The following is a 22,774-nucleotide window of genomic DNA, read 5'->3' as shown; positions in this document are numbered from 1 at the left end:
ACTCCCAGTCCCTCCTTCATTCGGATAACAATGTGGCTAACACTGTCTTGGTTCTGGTCCTCAAAGGCTCTTCCTCCGTAGGTTAACCACACAGCTGTCTCCTGCTAAGTCTCCTCTGCATTCCATGGTCTACATTTTCACCCAAGTCAAAATGAAATGACTGTTCATATCATAGATAAAACTAGCTTATTTATAATTGCTCAGTATTCTGATTTATTGTTCACAGGATGAATAGAGTGCTTCTATAGATTTAACATAACCAGCTCTTACTCATTACTGAACACGTCATGTCAATTTTGAACACACTGGTATTATGGTTTTTAAAATATGCAAAATAGCTCTCTTTAAAGTCTCTCTGGGAGAGGTCACAAGAGTTTTATAAATGCAGACTTCGCTAACAGGAAGGGGAAGGAAATTATAGGTTCTTCTGATGCTATCAGTGTTGAGTTTCATGTAATACCCAGAGGTCATTTAGATTAGAAAAGTATTTCTGACAGGAGCACCAGTGGCAGAAATAACAGTTACAACTTTCTTATTCCTAATCCCCTGGCATCTTATTATTAACTAACCTCATGTAAAGATTGCTGTAACATTTAAAATATAATTGACTGCACATCTCAAAAAATGGAGAAGAGTTGCAAAAATCAGAAAGGAGTAAGACAAGAAAACATGTAAATGGCAATATTCGAAGGAAATGTTGACTTAAAGCATTTAAACCCATCCAACAGTGTGCTACCAGGGGAAAGGGAGGTGAGAAACAGCAATAAGGAATTGCTACTATGGTAGAGAAATCTTTTGGAACTTATAAAATGTTCAAGAAATCTACGAACACAAGGGACTCCATGAAATGGAGTTTTCAATAGGTGAAATTCGTCAAGATTAAATTGAAGGACTAAGAAACAGACTGACACATAAATACTAATTCAGCATTATTTTAGGTATCATACTAAATATATAAGCCCCAAGGACTAAGTTTTATTAAGCAATAGGAAAGGAAGGATTAATATGGTTAGGAAGTATAACTATTTACCAGCTATTAGAAGGACATAGCTGATATTTGAATCTAGCTTTTTTAATTGAACTGTTTTTAAAGGGACACATTTGAGTCTCTTGTGACTGAAAGCCAGTTGTGAAACAAAGAAACCCTTAATTAGAGTCAGATTCTGAATTTCTTCCAATTGCCGATTTCACAGTTCTGGTAAATCCACATTGGTTCAACATTAGATCTTTCTTGCACATGATTTTCAGCTAACGGTCAGCTAAAAGCTATTCAACATTTTTGAGATTTTGAACAATTTGTTCCATTTGTGAACCAAAGCCTTGCTAAATGGCCAAACTTTTAATGTAATTCAGAGCAATCCAACTCCTCAGGTAATGCTCAAGGCCATTGGATTCCAGCCATTCCCCCAGTTATGAATCCAAAAGGAGGACTTCTTTCCACAGGAATCCACACATCACCTAGCCTCTAGTCGGCTTCATGAAGTTTCGACAGGTCAAGAATCCCAACACATTCACATGTATCGTATTATTTAAAGCATACACATGACTCTAAGGAGGTCTTTAGAATTTGCTACAGGTTTAGAGCTGAGGAAGGGAGCCTCAGATAATTAAAGTTCACAAAGCATAAAGCTGGAAAACAACAGATAACCAAGTGGTCTCCAACTGAAAATTTTGTGCACTTTCCACTATGGTATATAGAATCTACCTCAGTGACCTACAGCCCCTGACCTAGAAATAATCCAAAACTGGTGTGACTTTGGGGAGGCAGTCTAGGAGATGACTCATTAGCAAGAAGCTGCAAGAATTCATTCAATACAGGCAGAAAAATAAGAAAATTTACACACTATTGAGTCATTTTGTGTGTCATAGAGCCCAACATGCTTTCAAGTAAATAGCAACGCTTCATTTCCATTTTCTTCTTTGATTCTCACATATTAAATGGACTGATCACAGGTATACATAGCAATCAACCTGCTATTTTAAGTTTCGTATCTATGAAGAGTAACAAGTATTCACCATAAGTTTGGAGATTTCTTGGTGTCTTTTATGGTATTTTAAAGAACGGCCAATGTGCTTCGCCTCACCTAGCTCTCCCTAACCCGAGGACAACATATTTTAAACACAAGACTCCATATTCTACAAGCAGAGACTTGAAATAAAAGCATGAGTAACAGAATGTGTCCAAGAAGCGAGTTTCCCTTCTCATATGCTCTAAATAGACTCCTAGGAGCTCAGTGATGGCGCCCAAAAATTCCCCAGAGAAAAACATTCCACAGAGAAAACAATTAACTAAACCATTCATGAAAGACTACAGAAAACATTTCAAAATGACACATCATTTCCATGAGTAATCATTCATTGAATTTAGATACACACGTAGAAGGAGAATCATTTATGTCATGCAGCACAGTGGACACCATAGGGCATACAGAAAGGATTAAGATGGGGCTTATGTTTGGCGGAAACCTTTTATGGAGAAAAATTTTGAACTATTATCATAATTAAAGTGAAATTGGTGTCATTGTGAACTTTTAACAGTATCGGGAAGGTGTAATAGTAAAAAACAAAGTGGCCTACAGGTATTCAAAAGTCTTCACAATCCAACGTGTTCCACAAGGTTACACTATACCAAGAAGAAAAGAAAAAGATCTCAAAGGTGAAGGTACCAAGTTACAAGGCCCAGATGTCATCAGGCATTAACAGATTCAGTGGCCTGAAGAGAGGAGTAGGGGATTAAAGTGATGGGCAAAGTGGAGACAGTTCATTCCTGTGAAGTCATTACCTAAATACCAGGCCTAGTCTTTGGTGTGTCTTCGCAGCCCTGAAGATATACACCAGGGTTGTGGATCTCATTAAATATTTGAAATGCATGAGGATGAAGTTAATTAAAATATTAAAAAAAATACAGACTTCAAGTAAAACATTTTTACTGAAATGTGTGCTTTAACATTAATTTCAGAGTAACTTATCCTCAACATCTTAACCCAAAAGATCAGAGGTGGGGTCTGGGAATCCACATTCAGCCAGCTTACAGGGTCAATTTCATGCCGGATAATGGCAGGACACACTGAGAAAATGCAGCTTCAAGGGGGAGGCACCAGCCTAGAGCTGCCGTGACTTGTGTGGATTGGCTAAAGGAATCCAGGAAATTGCACAGTTCCCAATGATTGTGGAAAATGCATTCCTGTATCATTCCTAGCTACAGGAACAAGGCTTCAGCTAGGCTTATAACTAATTTTAAAATTGCGATACATAACAATCACCCAGAAAATGTGTTTTTGTTGTTGTTGTTGTTTTTTAATGTTTATTTTTAAGAGAGAGAGAGAGAGAGAGAGAGAGAGCGAGCGAGCATGCACTCTCAGGCAGGGAAAGATCAGAGATAAAGACCTGAAGCAGGCTCTGTGCTGACAGCAGTGAGCCCAATGCGGGGCTTTAAATCAGGAACCACCAGATCATGACCTGAGCTGAACGCAAAGTCTCAAGCGACTTAGAACCCAGGCAGCCCAAGATGTGTTTTAAAAGAAAGGTGCTACACTGAGGCTGGAACCTGCTTGGGATTCTCTCTCCTTCTGTCCCTCCCCCACTCACGTGTGTGTATGTGTGTGTGTGTGCGTGCGCGCATACACTCTCTCAAATTAAAGATTAAAAAGATAAAATAAAAGTAATGCACCAGATTCCTCACTTCTAGAGTTCCTGATTCAATCAGGCTTGGTAAGGCCAATGATTCTGCCTTTTTTTTTTTGTAATGTTTATTCATTTTGAGAGAGAGAGAGCAAGCGAGCAAGAACAGTGGAGGGGCACAGAGAGATGAAGAGAGACTCCCAGGCAGGTTATGTGCTGTCAGCACGAAGCCCAACATGGAGCTCAATCCCATTAACAGTGAGGTCGTAACCTGGCAGAAATCCAGAGTGAGACACTTAACTAAGACACCCAAGTGCCCCAAGGATTGTTCATTTTTAATATGTCTTATTAGTGATTCTGATGTAAGTGACCCTCAGAAGATACTGGAAAACAGTGTCCTGTCCCCATGGGGTCCTTGTAAACATTTATTACAATTAACATACTTACTAATTTTTTGTTAGACAATTTATCTGATTTATAGCAGTTTCACCATGATTTATTTTAGGCCTTAAGTAACTGTTGACATTTAAAATTCATAGGTAAAGAATATAATAGTCTAATTATCTTTTACCTACATACAATGATCACTCTCCTGTAAGACTTTCAGGTAATTAAGTATGGAAAGTCAATTTTCATTTATCACAGTTGTTTCTTAGTGAGTCGTGATCTCCAGTTAATTACACATTTGTTTTATTTAGGTGGATGGATGTCAATTAAGCAACACAAGCCAATATTTAGCATCCTAATTCCCTATTAGAAACTAGTCAAGAAAAAATTCAATGCACAATTCAACTACACAATTAAAAACAAAATTCAACTGTACGTAAGTTTACCATAGAATTACATTACCATCTGCCTTACCAGGAAAAGATTTTGAAGGTTAGATTTCCCATTGGCAAAACTTGGATCTCCTATTACTGTGCTAGATCAGAAACCAGTTTGAAAACATGTTTTGCTGAATATATATAGTTTATTAGCTCAAATTGCCTAATAGGAGACCGGAATAAAAACCTAAGCTGTATATCCACAGTACAGGTGGGTATATTTGGCCAGACCTGATGGCAGCTGGGCAATGGGGAAGATGCTGCCTTCTCTAGACAAAGGGCCCCAAATATCTCATCAAGGAGTTTAGCTGACAACTGGGGCTCCAAAAAGCACCCCAAAAGCAGTCATCCTGTCCATCTTGTTCACCACCCTATCCCCAGCATGTAACATTGAGCCTGACAGGTAAGTAGTGAGTAACATTTGTTGGGTCAAACCATTCTCCCAAACAAATGAGAAGCCATCATCACCATGTGATCTCTAACACAATGTACCTGATTTAAAAAAAAAAATCAAAAAAGCTTATGACTAAGTTGCATACATCATCAAAAGATACTGGTTTGAGTGTAGAGTGAGGTAAGGTATTAATGATCATGGGGATTTATCTCCTGATCTCAACCCTTGAAAAAAAATCGGAATTTTATTTATACTAGATTTCATTATAAATAGTCTTTATTATGATTATAAAACCTTATTTTTTAGACTGTACATATAAATCCAATTTTCACTAATGCCGTATCTTTTCCTCCATTCACTTTTCAAATACTACACTTCAGGTGTATTTTCAAATGGTTCTTATACTAAAACAAGAATGTGACAGCAGTAACTTTTGTAGTTAACCTTCTTGGGGAAGTTTCTAGTATCTTTTTCTATTCCACAGAAGTTTATTTTTAGGAGTCTATGCAAAACAGCTGTAACCACTTGTAAGGCTTGATGAAATAAAATCATCTGTGTCATTTATTAAATGCTTTAGAAACTTAACACATGTAAACATGTGTCATCATATTAAAAGAAAAAACAACCAAAACCCTCAAGATTTAGGAAGTAAAATTTAAAAATAACTAAGAAAAGCAAATTACCAGAATTCTTCCCTTTTAAAAGTTAATTCAGAATTGTAATATGGAGTATCAGACATTTTTATACAGTGCTTTGCCGGCTCTATGAAAATAATATAACACCTCTACTTAACTGGCCTGCTGTCCTAAACTTATTCTCCTCCCTAAAATTTGTCAAGGATAAAATAGTTGCCCTGTTTTGATTCGTAACATAGGACTGAATAAAGTTCTTCAATGTCCTTTTCAATAGTTGGGAAAAGTGGCAGTTGGCAAGGGCTAATATCTTAAAAATCAGCAGCTCCAGAGTATTCTCTCCTCTCTACCACCCATACCCCCCGCCCCCACTCCTCAGAGCATACCTGGAAAAGAATTAATTCTCAGCACTTTCCCAGAGTAGATCCAAGAAAGAAAACAAACATAGTGTAATAATGGGATATAAGTTGACAGGTAGAAAGCTTTCTATCCATAGCTCTTGATTCCTCTTTCTTGTTCCCCATACAGAAAATAAAAAATAGTTTTAGGTAATAAAATATGAATTTCAGTTTGGATCTGCTTCAAGGATATAAAGGAGTATACAATCTGACTGGGATAAGGATCATGAGAGGGTTGTCAAGTCTGTTTTAAGGCAAGTCATTTACTAGAATTTTGTTCAGTCCTTCCATGGCCTTAATAATTTAAGCCAGTATGTGACTCAGTTTACAAAGACTGACTGAGGTACATTTTCTTGTGATTAAAAGGAAAAAGTAAGAATGGGCTTAATGAGTGACTCTATCATCAAAATTAATGCTTTGACTATTTCAAATTAGAAAATGAGAAATGACAACTCAAAAGCAGTTTATTAACCAAATAAATCTTATGTGATTTTTTGCAGGGAAACACACACACACACACACACACACACACACACACACACACACACACACACACACTAGTTCAGTAACTGTCCCAGTGTTCTTAAAAATACCTTTCTCTTTGAATCTTTTACAAGAGATAAAAAGGTAGGATGAATAATTAAAGGCTTTGGGTTGTGTTCTTTTGGTCAGATCTATTAGGACTCTTATCTAAAAAGACATGAAATGAAAGAGACACCAGACTTCCATTTGTCTAGTACAATTAGCTTGTTATATTACAAAAGATTACTACATATGGTCTCACTCTGAGTTCAAAAAAACATAGTGAGCTAGAACAGTGTATTATGATGCCCATTCGAGACATATAGTAAGTGAAGATAATGAAGTACCAGCTCGTTAGAACCAAGCCTCAGATTACTATCATCCAGTCTTTAGTGTTTAGAAGAAATGTTGTAACAACTTGCTGTAGTCACAACTTTGGGTTAGGCTCTCTTTAAGAAGCTAAGAAATAAGGAATCTTGGACTTCAGTGTATAGTATCTTCTAGTTCACCTTATTCCTCTTTCCTCTTACCCATGTACCCTTCACTCCCAGAAGTGAACTATCAATAGCTACAAATGTCAAGAGTCCTAAGAACATGGAAAAAACTTGTTTAAGTCTTTCCATTTTTAATTAAGTATTAATACTTCAATTTCACTTAGGACCATATTTTAACTCACACATAGATGAACACTATGAAAAATGAAAATAGCATTTTTCAGTTCAGGTTCCTGAGATTACTACTTGTATTAATCACCATATTTTTCAATTCTATCCCCCTGATAGACATATAAATACTCAGGGTTGAAAACTGAACTCAGAGGATTATTGTTGGATCAGTATGAAGTCACATATACACTAATTCGGTGATGTCAATTACTCTGGCTTTGTCTTTGAGAAGGAGGAGTGAAACAAGCTGAAATTGAAACCTGTAAGTCATATCAAGGTAAGGTTGCTGGACAGTATTTTGTGTGAAAATATTCACTCTGAAACATGTCTTATTAATCAGACACACAACATTGGTCTTTCCTTAGAAATATAACATTAGCATATCTCATCTTACCCAAAGACACTCATTCTATTCCTTCCTATGTCCCCAATAAATAGTCATATAGGAAACAATGTATGTTTCCCGATACAAAAAAACAAATACAAACCAGAATTCTTATACACTTTTTACATATTGAGAGAAATATTCATTGACTTGATTATAGAGACTGAATCTGAAAAGATGTGAACCATGTAATTAAGTGTCCTATCAAAAAGACTAGCAGTCAGCAATTTGCCACAGGAAATTCACATTCAATTCAAAGACTAGAGTTAGTAAATGACTAAGGAGTATCATTTGGAAAATTTGAACTGTCCTTTGGTTCAATTTAATGTACTAGGAAATGGCCCTGCATGACATTTCATTCCCGTAAACAATATCATTTAGAAATCCCTGTAATTTCCTTCACAAATTCTACAAATGGAACTACTGTCTGTTAAAAAGCCACTTGAGTAAACATGTAAAATTCTAGCTTTTGACAAATTACAGCATGTTTATCCTTTAGAGATCTATATTGGGTTTCCTAATTTAATCATGATCAAAAGATTCCCAGTGAGTAAACTTAGTTTTAAGACTGAGATACTGTCCTGAAAGCAAATTAACTATTTCCTCTGTAATGTTCATTAATTATATCTCACTGCCCATTTCTCTGTTCTTGAAACAGTCCAACAAAGTCCATCTGCATTCACAGACAGCACAAAATTCTCTTCTCCATTCCCAGAGATTAAATAACATACTGCAGAGGAAACAAAATAAAGTAGCAAGTAAGTGGAATAGAAGCTACGTTTTGTATTGAAAAAATACAACTATAAAAATACAACTTGGCAAAGTTGTTAGTGGTCCACATGGCATTCAAATGTTGGTGCGGAGTGGGGGAGGGGGGTATAGTTGTGCATGCATTCATGTAGTATCACAAAAGTACCCCATCACCTAGAACAGACAGGTGATATTTTAGTTATCAGAGAAATCTCAAGTGAGAATTCCTTTCCTTATGTGTGGTTGTCCACTGTGTTCCAAAGAACGGAGACTCTGTCAACCACATTTTGTTCATAGTAATGGCCTGAGAAGGTGGTTCCGCAGGGAAGCTTAAGTTCCAAAGAGGTCAGGACTTGGTTGTTTTCATCTGAAGCTTCTAGTCCCAATGTCTGTATTGTAATATTACTTCTCCCTTAATAATTAGTGCAGTAATGCAGTATTCACAGATTCCTCAAGGTCAGTAGGAAGGGGGTGGATCCTTTGGTCTATTATTAAGAAAGTAAAGTAGTTACCTAGCTCCTGAAGCCAAGCAGAGTAGCTCATCCCTGTCATTCAAGTCGGGGAAAGCCAGCGGCAAATGGGTGTTATTCTAAAAATCATTTTCATCTAACATTCAGGATGGCATACAGGCAAACCATCACTTGTCTACTCTATCTTATAGGTCCTTATTGCCCAGAGAAGTGTGTGAAGAATTTGGGGCTTCATCTAAACTCAGCCATAGTGAGTGTTCTAGACTTCACCAAAAAACTGTTGGAAGTTATTAACAAAATAAGTAGCATTACAGAATATGAAATCAACATACAGCCATCAGGTGTTTTTCTACAGAGTAACAATAAAACATCTGTAAAACAATTGAAACAAACAGTACCATCAAAAAACAGCAACATATTTAAGAATACAGCTAAGGAAGTATAAAATCTATACAATAAAATATATAAGACCTTTATGAAACAAACTCAAGATACAAATGCAAAAATATCCTTTATTCATAGATGAGTTAATTTTCTTAAAATGTCCATACTATCCAAAACCATCCATAGGTTCAAGGCAATCCCTATCTGAATTCTTAAGATATTTTCACTGAAATAGAATAATCCTAGAATATGTATGACACCAGAAAAGACTCTGAACAGCCAAAGCTATTTTAACAAAGTCAGAGGTATCACACTTCATGATTTCAAGCTATTCTACAAAGCTCTAATAATGAAAGAAATATGGTTCTCGCATAAAAACAGATACATTGACCATGCAACAGAATTGAGAGCCCAGAAACAGACCCCCACATACATATTCAACTAGTAGTTGACAGAGGAGCCAAGAAAATTCAATGAGAAAAGCGTAATCTCTTCAACCAATGGTGTTGTTAAAACTGGAGGATCACATGCAGAAAATTAAAATTGAACCCCTATCTTACACCACTGACAAAAAGAAACTTTAAGCACATTAAAGACTTAAATTTAAGACCAGATACCTTAAAATGCAAAAGAAAGAAAGAAAGAAAGAAAGAAAGAAAGAAAGAAAGAAAGAAAGAAAGAAAGAAAGAAAGAAAGAGAGAAAGAAAGAAAGAAAGAAAGAAAGAAAGAAAGAAAGAAAGAAAGAAAGAAAGAAAGAAAGAAAGAAAGAAACTCCTTGACATTAGACATTGGAATGGACAATGAGTTTTCACTCTTTTGATTAGGACAACAAAAATTCAATCAAAGCAAAAAATCAACAAGTGGGATGACAAAATACAAAGCTGCAAAGGAGAGGTAACCAACAAAATGAAAAAGCAACCTACCAAGCGGTAGAAACTAATTGCAAATCATGCATCTGATACTCAATTTAATGAACTCCTACAACTCATTAACAGTAATGTAATGTGGGGGGGGATGGGCAGAAGAACTGAATATATAGTTCTCTGAAGAAGATACACTAATGACCAACAGGTACATGAAAAGATATTAAACAACTGAACAGGGAAATGGAAATCAAAACCCCAATGAGGTTTTAATGGCTAGTATCAAGAACATATAATTTAATAAGTGTGGTGAGGATGTGAATTTAAGGGAACCCGCACACATTGTTAGTGGAAATACAAATAGGTTCAGCCACTATGGTCAACAGTATCAAAGTTCCTACAAATCAAAAGCACAATTGCTAGATGATCCAACAATCCCAGTTCTGGGTATATATCCAAAGGAAATGAAATGATTCTCCAGAATGAATGTATGGACTTCCATGTTTATGGCAGCATTTTTTACAAAAACACTAAGTATTCTTTGATGAATGGATAAAAGAAGTTTTGTATATGGGTATAGAAGTTATTGTATACAGATACAATGGAATATTATTCAGCCATGAAGAAAAAGGAAATCCTGCCATTTCCAACGACACAGATGAACCTTGAGTGCATTATGCAAAATGAGAGATCAGACAGATAAAGACAAATCGTCTATGTTATCACTTTTATGTGGAATCTGAAAAGCCAAACTTGTAAATAAGAACACAACAATAATTGTAAGGGCCTAGGGAGTGGGGAAACCAGAGAGGTTTAAGCATACCAAGTTGCAACCAGTAGATACAGAAGTTGTGGAGATATAATGCAAGGCACAGTGATTATAGACAGTAATAATGTATTATAAACTGCAAAGTTGCTACAAGACTAGATCTTCATTATTCCCACCGCAAAAAAGGAATGATAATTATGTGACAGGATAGAGGCGTGAGCTACTGCTAATTGTAAATATATCGTAATATAAAAATTTATCAGATGTTGTATACCTTAAACATATAAAATGTTATTCAATTTTGCTTCAATTAAAAACAAAGTTGTGATTTGATAACCATTACCTGTATTAATTTGATTATCAGATCTGAATAAAAAGAAATGAAGCAACTCATAAATATCAAAGATCCAACTCACTGTGAAATTCTACTTTGTCATCCCACACTTTTCCAATGCTGTACATCTTAACCTTGCTCCAGGACATATCCTAGCATGACTTAAGATCCTAGCCCACTCCTATTAATAACTGCACTCCCGTCTTCAATCCCTTATTCATGACGCACAGTATTTGCCATATAGTAACTATGTGTTGGTAAACCTATTACTTAGTATAAAGGGTGCTTTGGCATTACATCTTTTATTTAGTAAAATTGGTCTCCCACAAACTGGTGATTCTAAAAAGAGGTAAAGCAGGGGTGCCTGGGTGGCTCAGACGGTTAAGTGTCCTACTACTGCTCAGGTCATGATCTCACAGTTTGTGAGTTCAAACCCCCATCAGGCTCTGTGCTGAGAGCTCAGAGTCTAGAGCCTGCTTTGGATTTTGTCTCCTTCCCTCTCAGCCCCTCCCCCCACTTGCACTCTGTCTCCCTCACTTTCAAAAATAAAAAAAAACCTTATAAAATTTTTTTTTCATTGTAAACCAGACACTGATACTGTTTCAAACCAGGAAGGGAAATCAAGAAATGGTTTTTGTTCAATGGTGCTTGCTGCACAGTTTCCCCCTCCAAGGTCCCTTTCCTTTTTCTCTTCAACTACCCACTTGTTTTTTTTTTTAATTTTTTTTAATGTTTATTTTTGAGAGAGACAGAGACAGAGACAGATAGAACACAAGCAGGGAAGGGGCAGAGAAAGGGAAACAGAGAGTCTGAAACAGTCTCCAGGCTCTCAGCTGTCAGCACAGAGTCCAATGAGGGCCTCAAACTCACCAACCATGAGATTATAACCTGAGCCGAAGTCAGATGCTTAACCCGCTGAACCACCCAGGCATCCCCTACCCACTTGTTATTCTTAACATGCTTTTGCTTACACTTTCTATCTGCCCCAGATCTACTAGAAGCTCAAAAAGCAGAACTGGCTGTTTTGCAACAACTTTACAATAAAGGAATTGTCATATTGAGAACTGCTAGCCTGATTCTAATTCATTCACTTGTTGTCTATGAGTCATCAGTAAATAGTTTTTTGTTGTTTTTGAGAATTCTGTCTCATTTCTAGGTCCTAAAAATATCCCAGTATTCCCAAGAATCCAAAATTGTCCCTCCACTCCTGCTGACCAGTCATAATATCCCTTAAGAGTGGCATTTTATATTCATTTTACATCTTCCTATGAAAGATGGGATGATAGAGAATATTTGATCTGAGCCAGGATAGGGGAACCATGTTACACAGAACATTGAAAGGAACCAGTTGTTAGGTTATACGAAATGAATGGTTACAGAGAGATTATGGGAAACTGAATGTCAGCAACGATATTTTCTAAGACTACGTTCCAGGTGTTGGCGGGAGTGAAGGCTCCAGGTAGGGCTGCAGTAAGCAGGTAGCTGTAGAGGGGCAGAGGGCCAGAACACCACCTGCTTCTAGAAGATCTTCAAAAACAAAGACACCCCCATTCTACAAGTATACTAGATGAAGAGAATATATGCAAAGATTGCACATACGTTCTGTGTAAGGAATACCACTGAAGAAATGCTCAGACATTAATTTATAATATTCTCTTCACAGTTATCCACTCAACACTGTTTAAGAACTCCTTACTGCACGGGATCTTCTATTAACCACAAGAAATTTAGCCACCTAGATCACAAAGTTCACAGTTCACCCTCAAGCACATTTGCCCCAGAGCATAATTTTAAGTGGCAGTCATCATCCACTTTCATATGTCAAATATAGAAAACAGATCACAGTAGAAAATGAGTTTGACTATAGTATGGGTGTTTGCCTCATAGAATGGTGGCTTTAGAAATGTTTTGGGTTTTTTTGGTTAAAATTTGTTTTTTTTTCCTTTAGACAAGTTCTTTGTTGGCCTATGTACGTAAAAATAACATTTGTCTACTAAATAGAAACATTAAAGACTCATCATAAATGGAATACAATTCACGAAAGTTGTGGTATTTATGGATATGACCGGTTTGTTTCCTCAGTGATCATTAAAACAGGAGAAGTTAAACTGTTCATGAAGTAATAATGAAGATATTAAATAATGTTAAGTATCTTATTCTTGAAGACATAAGTATAGCAAGGATATCGGAACCATTAAATTGGATTTATTGTTTTTAAGTTTATTGATGCAGGTTATTAAACACTACTTTTTCCATGTTTATATTTCTACCTCACAGAAAAAAAAATACCCCAAATTTTAAGCAAAGCATCTCCCCCTTTCACTCATTCACAATAAAACTGTGCAGTTAAGATTTAGCAAACATAGCCTCATATGAGGCGAAAGAAATTTCCAATTCTAAAAACTTAAAATTGTGTTGTCCAAATTCCAGGTATTCCACGGGAGTGCTTCAAGGTTTCTACTGATATGTGATAGGAATGTTTTTAACATTATTTTAAACTGTGAAAGTATGCAACATTAGCTCATTATTGTCATGTCAGTTGAAACTGGATGTACAGTCTTGTACAAAATGATGTCATTTTGCAAGAGACATTTTTCCCCTCTACTTCCTGTATCTGAGGATAACACATAATCATATACTTTATTTTTATCAAGGCCTTTTATAATAGACTCACAATAACTATTCGGTGATGTTGAGAAATGAATGAAAAGGTTTTTCTGCAAAGGAGTTCACCATATATGTTTATTACGGAAGTTAATTCTGGAAACAGCCTATCCATTTGTATGCAAAATGGACTTACATTTGTTAGGTCTGTTTACACTCAAAAGCATTTTCACAGAAGGCCAGAAATAACTTTTATAGTTTAGTCCTCACAAAAAAGACCATTTAATTGTTAGTATTATATAAAGAGAAAAGGGAGGCTGGGAGATTTGCCTAAACGAGAATATTAGATGCCAAGTGGTGTTAAGAGTCTAGAACCCTGTCATTTTCTCACTCTATTCCAATGCCATTTCTACTGCAGGACACTGCTCACAAAGTTACCACGACCTCACCCCAATTTCAAGTACGTTTTGTAGAAGTTCTTTGTCTCCCAATAAGCAATGCATGCTATTAAAAACCCTAACATTTACTTTAACTTTAAGGTATAGACTAGTCAACCTTAAAAGCATGGATATTGGCAAACAACAAAGACCCGAGGATTTTCAGATCTAGTCTCTATCCTTAAAACACACGAATTTCTGTAATAGTTCTGTGTGGAGTTTTAAAAAAACATTTTAATAGAAGCCTTCCAACATGGGAAATATTTTTGAAATGCCTTTTATGTTTAACTAAAGTGACAATTTTTATACTACAATTATTTGAAGTACAATCCATTTCCATTTTTCCCCCTAATGTTTACCTTGTAGAGTTTTCTTGAAAAATTAGAACCTCTTTAACATTAGCGCTTATGTAAATGTATTTTTACATAATTAATTCATTTTTCAGGTTAGTCATCATTATGTAACTTACAGCAGTGTATTTTGTCTCTAATGTTATTCCTATATTCTACCCAACAATGAATAGGAGTTACTTAAAAGTGATGAAAAGGAAAGAAAAGGTTACTAAGGAAGCAATCCAATCTCAGATGGTTAGCGCTCTCATGTTGTAGCCATTCTTTCCCTGCAGTTGATGTTAACCTAATTCGTGTTCCTGAGTTGTATAGACGCCAGTCTCCACATCTTCACTGGTTCCATATAATTAGGTGGTACTCCTTATATGACCTAGAATTTCCTCAATCTTTTCATTCTTACTAATCATTATCTAAGTTAGCATTGCAAATCCAACATTATCTGGGTATATGCTATCATTTTAACCTCACATCCTCATCTTTTACTTATGGGTCCTTTATCATCTAGTCAAACTGCAATGATTTCATCAATATGCTTCCTATCTCTATGCTTTAAGTAGGACACCATCCAGGCTGTTCTTCCCCCATTGTTGCATGTGGAAATCCTATTCCCCCTGCAAGGGCTATTCTCTAGGATTCCCTCCTACCCCTGCATGAGGTGGGGGTAGGCAAGAATGGAACTAATACTTGTCAAGTAAGAATTATTTGAATGCTGAGTTTAGTGATTTACATATATTAATTCAGGTAATAGAACTATCTTATTGCAGTTTTTTTATTTCTACTTTTTTATATTCATGTTTTTGTCAACCCATCGAATTTGTCCTTGTGAGCAGAATTCTGGGTCTAACTTTCAAGAGCGAATTTACTCAGTGCGGCTCCATGCAATTTTGGCCCATTTTCCAGGTAGATTATCATTCCCACATTTAAACCCTGTACCTGTAACTAATTCTACTTATTGAATGTTCCAAGGAAGAGCTCCAAGTGCTAAATTGCCATTAACCTAGTAAAGATTCTATGATGTAACTATTGCCATCACTCTCGTTTTTTACTTGCAATAACTTAAACCATATAGATTAACAATTTGTCTAAGTTTACTAGGGGGCTAACCTAGTTTGTCCATCTCCAAATTCTGTGCTGTTTGTAATGCACTTGGTTTTTTTTTTCTTTTTAATGTTTATTTATTTTGAGAGAGAACGAGAGAGCTAGAGAACTCTAAGCAGACTCTGCACCGTACAGAGACCGATATAGGGCTAAATCCCATGCACTGTGAGATCATGACCTGCACCAAAAATCAAGAGTCAGATGCTTAACCAACTGAGCCACCCAGGCACCCCCATCTCTGTAATGCATTGGTAAATAGATCCCCAGATTTCCAAGAGTTGATAGAAGCACTGTGGCTGTCCAAGTAGCAGTGGGTTCAGGTGCCCACCAGAGAATGCAGGATTTTCATTAGCCTCTACAACCCGATGGGCCTGGCAGACACTGCCCAGCAGATACACATGCTGGATACAAATGAACCAACCTTTCCTCTTGTATCCAAATCATACCTTTCACTTTATCAAAACAGATTCGATTGTACTACCAGGATACTTTCGGCATAATTTGCTATACTGATTTATCCAAGCATAAAAACAAAGTCTAGGAAGAAAAAAAAAAGGAAAGAAAACCTGGAAAGTTTGCCCTATTCAATATTTCCCTCAAGATTAATGAAGTTGTGTTTTATGAAGAATTTCAATACCCTGGATAAAAGCTACAAGTTTTCCCAGTATCAGAATAATATTATTCTCATCTTCTAGTATTTACAGAAACCCTACTGGGTGAAAGAAATTAAGACATAAAGATACCACCTCTGCCACTATTACGATTTTGCCAGGTTTTTTCACATACACCATGGAAAGTTATGGGAACAGATTACAAATTTCAAGGTCATTAAAAATACTGCTAAGTTGGGGACTAGTCTTAGGGACAGTCTCCAAATAGGGCATCCATTTACTCCCAGGAGAGGAGATATAAAATACAGAGTCCCAGAAGTGGAATGTTTTACATAAAAAGTACTAAATCCATGGAGTGTGACTGTAAACAGACCCTTTATATCTGACTTTAAGAATATACATGTGTTTATTGCATTGTTTGTTTCCAAGTTTATCTTAATGATTTGTTTATCATTTACTTTCGTACATCCCCCTCCCCCCAGGTATAATGGGTTTGTTGTACCCCAGGAAAAAGGGTTAATTTTTGCTAACTGAATGCAGTGGGACTCAGGTTAGCCACTAAGTCAAGTCTAGGGATTGCAGATATGGAAGCCTCACCCCTCCATCTGCCACAGCTTTGCAGAAAAGCTGAGCAGCTGGAACCCCAGAATATCAGGACTAGGCATGTGTTTCATCACAGGGTCAAAGAGCATCATTGGAATTTGTTAGTCCATTAAATTTTTATTATGGTCAACCATTTCCCTTATGTATCTCAGTGATTTCAATTATTCAAAAATGCAGAGAAACTTAAAACATAATTTTACTCATAATATATCCCCGTAAGATTGAATTTTCATTTCAAAAACGACTATCTAGTCATGTATTCTCAGGAATTTACATCGAGTCTCCCCAAGTAGACGGCCTGAGTTCCAAGTTAAAACAGAGGACTTTTTGGGATGCTCAGTCAGGTAAGTGTCCAATTCTTAGTTTCGGCTCAGGTTACCATCTCGTGGTTTTGTGAGGTGAAGACCTAAGCAGTCTTCCTGCTTGGAATTCTCTCTCTTCATCTCTCTTCCCTTCCCCCACCCACATAGTCTCTGTCTCTCTCAAAGTATTTTTAAATGGAGGACTTTTCATTTAATAGCAAAAGTCTTCAGAAAGATGGAGGGTATTCCTAGAGGTTGCTGTTTAGCACAGTACTTGTCATCTTGCCATCCTATATACCCTGACTGGCTTTACTTTCGACCATAAGGTAGCTAATAAGCTACTAATTTTTAAAAAGTAAATATGTATACCTAAAACAGATTATGTTAAAACTGGCTTCCTGAATTAATTAGATCAGAACAAAGTCCCATTGGACATCAAGTATTTTATGGGCATAAACTATGTTATTTTTATTTCTCCTTCACTTATCACAGTGCCTAACAGGTGATAGCATTTAAATGTTTGCTGCAAAAAATTCATAGAAATAGAAGGGAAACAGTAATGCAATTTGGTCTAGGTCTCAAAAGGTGTCCCACATGAAGGAGAATAGTTGAGACAGCAGTAATCACAATTGTCTCAAAGTGACCAGGGAGCCTGTGTGTAGATCCCTTTGGGATGCAGGAAAAGAGGAGAAGGTGCTTCTCTCCATACCCCAGGTGGAAGGCTGCACCCGAAGTTAGCTCCTGAAGGAATCACTGCCTCCATTCCCCCAGCATGAGGAGCCATAACACACCATTGATGCAAAACCTCCTTGTGCTCTGTCATGTGGCATTCCCAGAGGACTTATTAAATATCAGGTAACCCAAATATGCAAGTCCTGGTGCATTATCTCCTAGACAGGTTGGTTCTGGGACTGCACCCTACAAAAGGACAGTAACTACAGTGGGGTGAGGTGTGTTAAATAGAATATATACCCACACAGCTATGCCCTATGCTCTGAATGGCTCTCAACAGCACAACGGGTTGATCAGGATAACAGAAGCGTTGCCTTCTCTGTATGAAATTTCTCCTTCCCCAGTAAACCTTACTTCTTAGCCTACACTACATTATCATGTGCAGTTATTACCCAAGTCCTGAGGCATGACTGATGGATACCTCAAGGGATGAAATCAGTATAGGTCATTTCAGTTCAATTCAATCAAAGTTTATTGAACATTTACTACATGCAGAGCTCCGGGAGACAGTATCGTGAGTACAACCATTAATACTTGGTAAATTATAATCTAGTTGTAAAAAATTGTGAAACCCAGAGGAGTATGAGCAAGTTTATTTCAGAAGTAAAATACAGCCCTGAGTGGCTGATTCTAAATTGAAAGAAGATCTTTTGGGAGGCTTTGCCAAGGATAGGAGTTTGAATCAAGCATTGCATCATCAAGAAGGACTCCAATTAGATAAAAGGATTTCAAGAGTTATGAACAACCTGAGCAAAAGCACAGAAAAAAAGTTATGTTCCCTGGGTCAGATATTCTATGTGGCTAGAGATGAGAGTTTCTAGAATGTCAGGAGGCTGAGATTATGGATTAGGGTTATATACGTTTATGTTTCTATGTCCAAGTGAATGGTTTCATTTAAACAGAAATTTTGCCTTTTCTAAGGAAATATGGAAACAAAAACTAACCGTTCTCTCCTTGCATAACAGTTAGGCCCTCGCCCAAACATTCTAAGTCGAGGTTGATGTAACAATAATCATCAATAAAAGTCACAGGAATTATTACCAATTATTATGCCACATCCTAATAAAACCATCTCTTTCTCAGGGGACAGAATGCCTGCCTGTAGGGTCACTGAACTCCAACTCTTAACTCTATCCCATCAAGTTTCAATCAGTATAATGTTTCTGAAGAGCAACCTAACATGTATGTAAGTACATAAAAATGCTCCTAACTCTGACAAGGCTGTTTACAGTAAGATTAAAAACAAATCTAAACATTGCACATTCGAAAATGGTTTAAAACTAACATGATATATTCTTACCAACAAGTATCATACATCCATAAAAAAATTACTTTTGAACAGTACTTAATGACCTAATCATTCCTAACACAGATGGATCCAAATCTGAATTTATAAATCCAGTTATTAACAAGGAGAAAAGGAAACAAAAAGGACAAGAAGCAAAGATCAGACACATGTCAATAAAACTACTTCTATAATACTCAAAGTATAAAATTATCTTTTGACTATTTGATTACATGATTTTTAATTTTTGCCTAGGCTGTGTGAAGAACTTCCATTTACATTTCTAAAAGGAAGTAGTTCGAGTATACCCAAGGATAAGTCTCTTAGTAAGGTTGTAAATTTAGGATATTAATGGACTTTTTGGCTTGGGAAGATGGACCCTCCAAGATTTGTCCTAAGTCAGGGGCAAGACTGTGTTTTACAAGTAGTTATGATTTGGAGCACACCTGGGTAGCTCAGTTGGTTTAATGTCTGACTCTTGGTTTCAGCTCAGGTCATGAGCTCAAGGTCTTGAGATAGGGTCCAATGTCAGGCTCTGTGCTGGGCCTGGAGCCTGCTTGGGATTTTCTCTCCCCGAGTTTTTCTGCCCCTCTCACCCTTTGATGCTCAATCTCTCAAAATCAAATAAACTTAAAAAACAAGTTGTTATGAGACCACGTAAAGATAGTTGAGAGCCCTAGACATCTTTATTATCTTTCTCAGAGGGCAGAATGCCATTATTATTTTAATTTCAAGGTAAAAAACAACACTAAAGATATATTCTAACCTAGTTGTTTATTGTTCTGCATATTATCATCTTAGTGGGAAACTAAATGCCTTACAAATTTTCGTGATGAGTAGAAATATGAAAAAAATTGGAGAAAAAAAGTCTAAAAGAAAATGAAGACAAAAGGTTGAGTTTTCTTCTTCACTGGCTTTGTCAAACGGCTTACCAGGTAGCCTCAAATAACACATTTTATTGCTTTATGTATCAAATGCCCCTTTACAGAAGTATACCAACTTTGCCTTTCTTAACGAAATTTGATGGTCTCTGCATACCTTAAAGACTCACAAATTATCTCTTCGAAGATTTGCCACCAAATTGTATTGGTTTGGGGTTTGACTTGTATTAGGTACAAAACATGGAAAATAGATTTTGGTGTGATTTAGATTTTTCCTTTCGATACTACTGTTTTCATGTTACTCACATTTGTGTGGGTTGAGGCAAGACCTGTCACAGAGAGGGCCAGCAGAACTATTTTGCCTGAGCCTTATATTTAAGAAGCGGTTTATATATCGATTTTGGTATTATCCCCAAATAGTATCCTCCATAATTCCTTTTTGATCTATGAGTGTATCCCCTTTCTAGGCAACAGCTAGGGTAGCACTGGCTTCTCATCTCACAAAAATGAAGTCATAGCTCCTCAGGCAGGGTGGAGAAGCAGGCTTTGACCTTTCTACTTCAAACTAATACTTGTCAAAGTCCTGGCAGAGGTAGTGAGCTGAAAGGAAGCCATTATCTGCCCAAATAGTGTATTTGAGAAAAATGAATGGGGATATGAAGAGCAAGGTTTCCTACCGTTAACTGAAGAATTCAAGAGTTGAGGAAAGGTAAGGAAGAAGTCAGAGAATAAGAGTTGTTTTTGTACACCCAAGTTCATAGGAGGACTAAGACAACTAAGTGACGATGTTTTGTCATCACAAATAAACGAGCGTTCAATTAGAGATGGAGTTAGGTAAATGGTTACTGGGTTTTTTTTTTCTACACCCAAGTTATCATTTGGAAATTCCTACTGTTATATTTTACGTTATCCACTATTTTTATAACCCTGTTTTGGCATTGCTGGTAGTCTCAAAATGTCAAAGAGGCCAGGATATCAAAGTAGGACGGCCGCATTCTACTTTCTATTGAACATTTGTTTGCTCAGTGTGTAACTACTAGCGTCTTATAGAATCTGTAGCCATCAACATAGCATTACCTAGTAACTTGCATGGACTCTTGATTAAAAGGTACCTAACAGCATTTGGATGAAAGGACATAAAGGTTTCCTCTTCCCCCTTCCCATCCCCGCCCCCAAGTACCAGACCTGGGAAGCAACAGACTACAGGCTCCATTCCAGAACGGATATAGACTAGACAAATGGACTAAAAATCTGTTTTAAAGCAGATGGCTATTCAAGAGGTAAAGAACAGATCATCTTAATAGAATTCATTGTACATAGAAGAAAAACATAACCAGTTGTGTATTTTGCCTTTTACATTTTTGAAAACCCCAATGGGTCAGTGTGATATTTACTGCCACAACTTGCTGGAAGATCGATCTTTTGCATTCTGTCTCCTAGATAGTCAGTGTCAAATCCCAGTTGAAAACAATGTAGATGGACTGGTTACAAAACTACTTACTCAGCACCAGGACCTTTGGTCAATATCCACTGGTTAAATTTTTAAATGGAATCACAGTCTGGTGAGCCTTTTCTGTTTTGCTCCACTATCTGCTTTAAAAAATATACACTTTGGGGGCTATCTTACATAACCTCTCTGTCTGTATACTTTTCCACAAATTCTCCAGTTAAATGAATGGATTTAATGGGTTTCTATGCATCTCAAGTTTTCCCGCCAGCACGCTTAGTAACAAAATCTAAGAAGATAAATTAACTGCAAACCTTCTTGCTGTAATTAAATGGCACAAGGTTCTGCAATTTTAAATACTCTTTTTTTAGACTTACTTTTCCACATTGATTGTTGTTTGAGGAGACAAAGCCTCATTCCTTACTGGTCTTCACATTATGCATCATGTAACCACCCCCACCATTCACCTTCCACGGACCCAAGGAGGATGTGGAATCAGCAAGTCTTTCCACACTCCCTACCACTGTCCTTCTAGGAACTGTGGTATCATTTTTCCCACAGCTGTGTGTTTGATTCTCTTTAGCCTTGAGCCACTAACCATACAAATTTTCTTGTGCCATTACAGCAGAAATACTGTTCAGCCAGTTCTTCAACCACTGATTTCAGCTAATGGTATTCCAAGTAAAAATGTCTGATTTACATAAATCTGAGTCCTAAAATATTTGTAGAATGAGTAGGCAACGGAGATTTCTGACCAAACAAGGTATTACTGACATGTTCAAAACTGGATGGTATTTATGCAACATTTTTTCATTAAACTATTCTTACTGTTATCCTGGCCATATTTGTCAGTATATTAGACAAGTCCTTACAAAAAGATAAGAAATTATGTATTATGATTCATTACCGATTGCAGTAAAATTGTTAATAATGGAGCATAGCAACCATTAGGTCTTTTGCCAGATTGTCAAAAACCCTATAGGTTTTGTACAACTCAAAGCACATAATTTCTCTATCACAGTAAGTCCATCTCATAACGGTTTCCATGAACTTTGTTTCACCTCAGACTTTTACTTTTTAACAAAATTGTCTGATGGATATTTCCACATTCAAATTCCCAGCATTTACAGTTCAGATGAGGGTTGACATTTATCTCCAGTAAGTTCATGTATAGAAAGCTGTGTTGTTCAGGATGTCACTATCAAATCAAGGAAATGAGTATGTTGGAACTAACCAACCAGCAAGACCTGCTAGATGACCTTATTATACCCTTTTTAGATTAGATTGCCCCACGCGTCAACTACTTTGTAAGTTTTGAGTCAACATTTTAAATTAAAAAAATAAAACCAATCACCCAACATGTTTTCATTCATGTTCTTTCTACTTCCAAGTTTTCACTCATTTTTATGCCAA

This window comes from Felis catus, chromosome A2 (assembly GCF_018350175.1).
Source record: "Felis catus isolate Fca126 chromosome A2, F.catus_Fca126_mat1.0, whole genome shotgun sequence".
Classification (NCBI taxonomy): domain Eukaryota; kingdom Metazoa; phylum Chordata; class Mammalia; order Carnivora; family Felidae; genus Felis; species Felis catus.
This window is presented reverse-complemented; position numbering follows the sequence as displayed.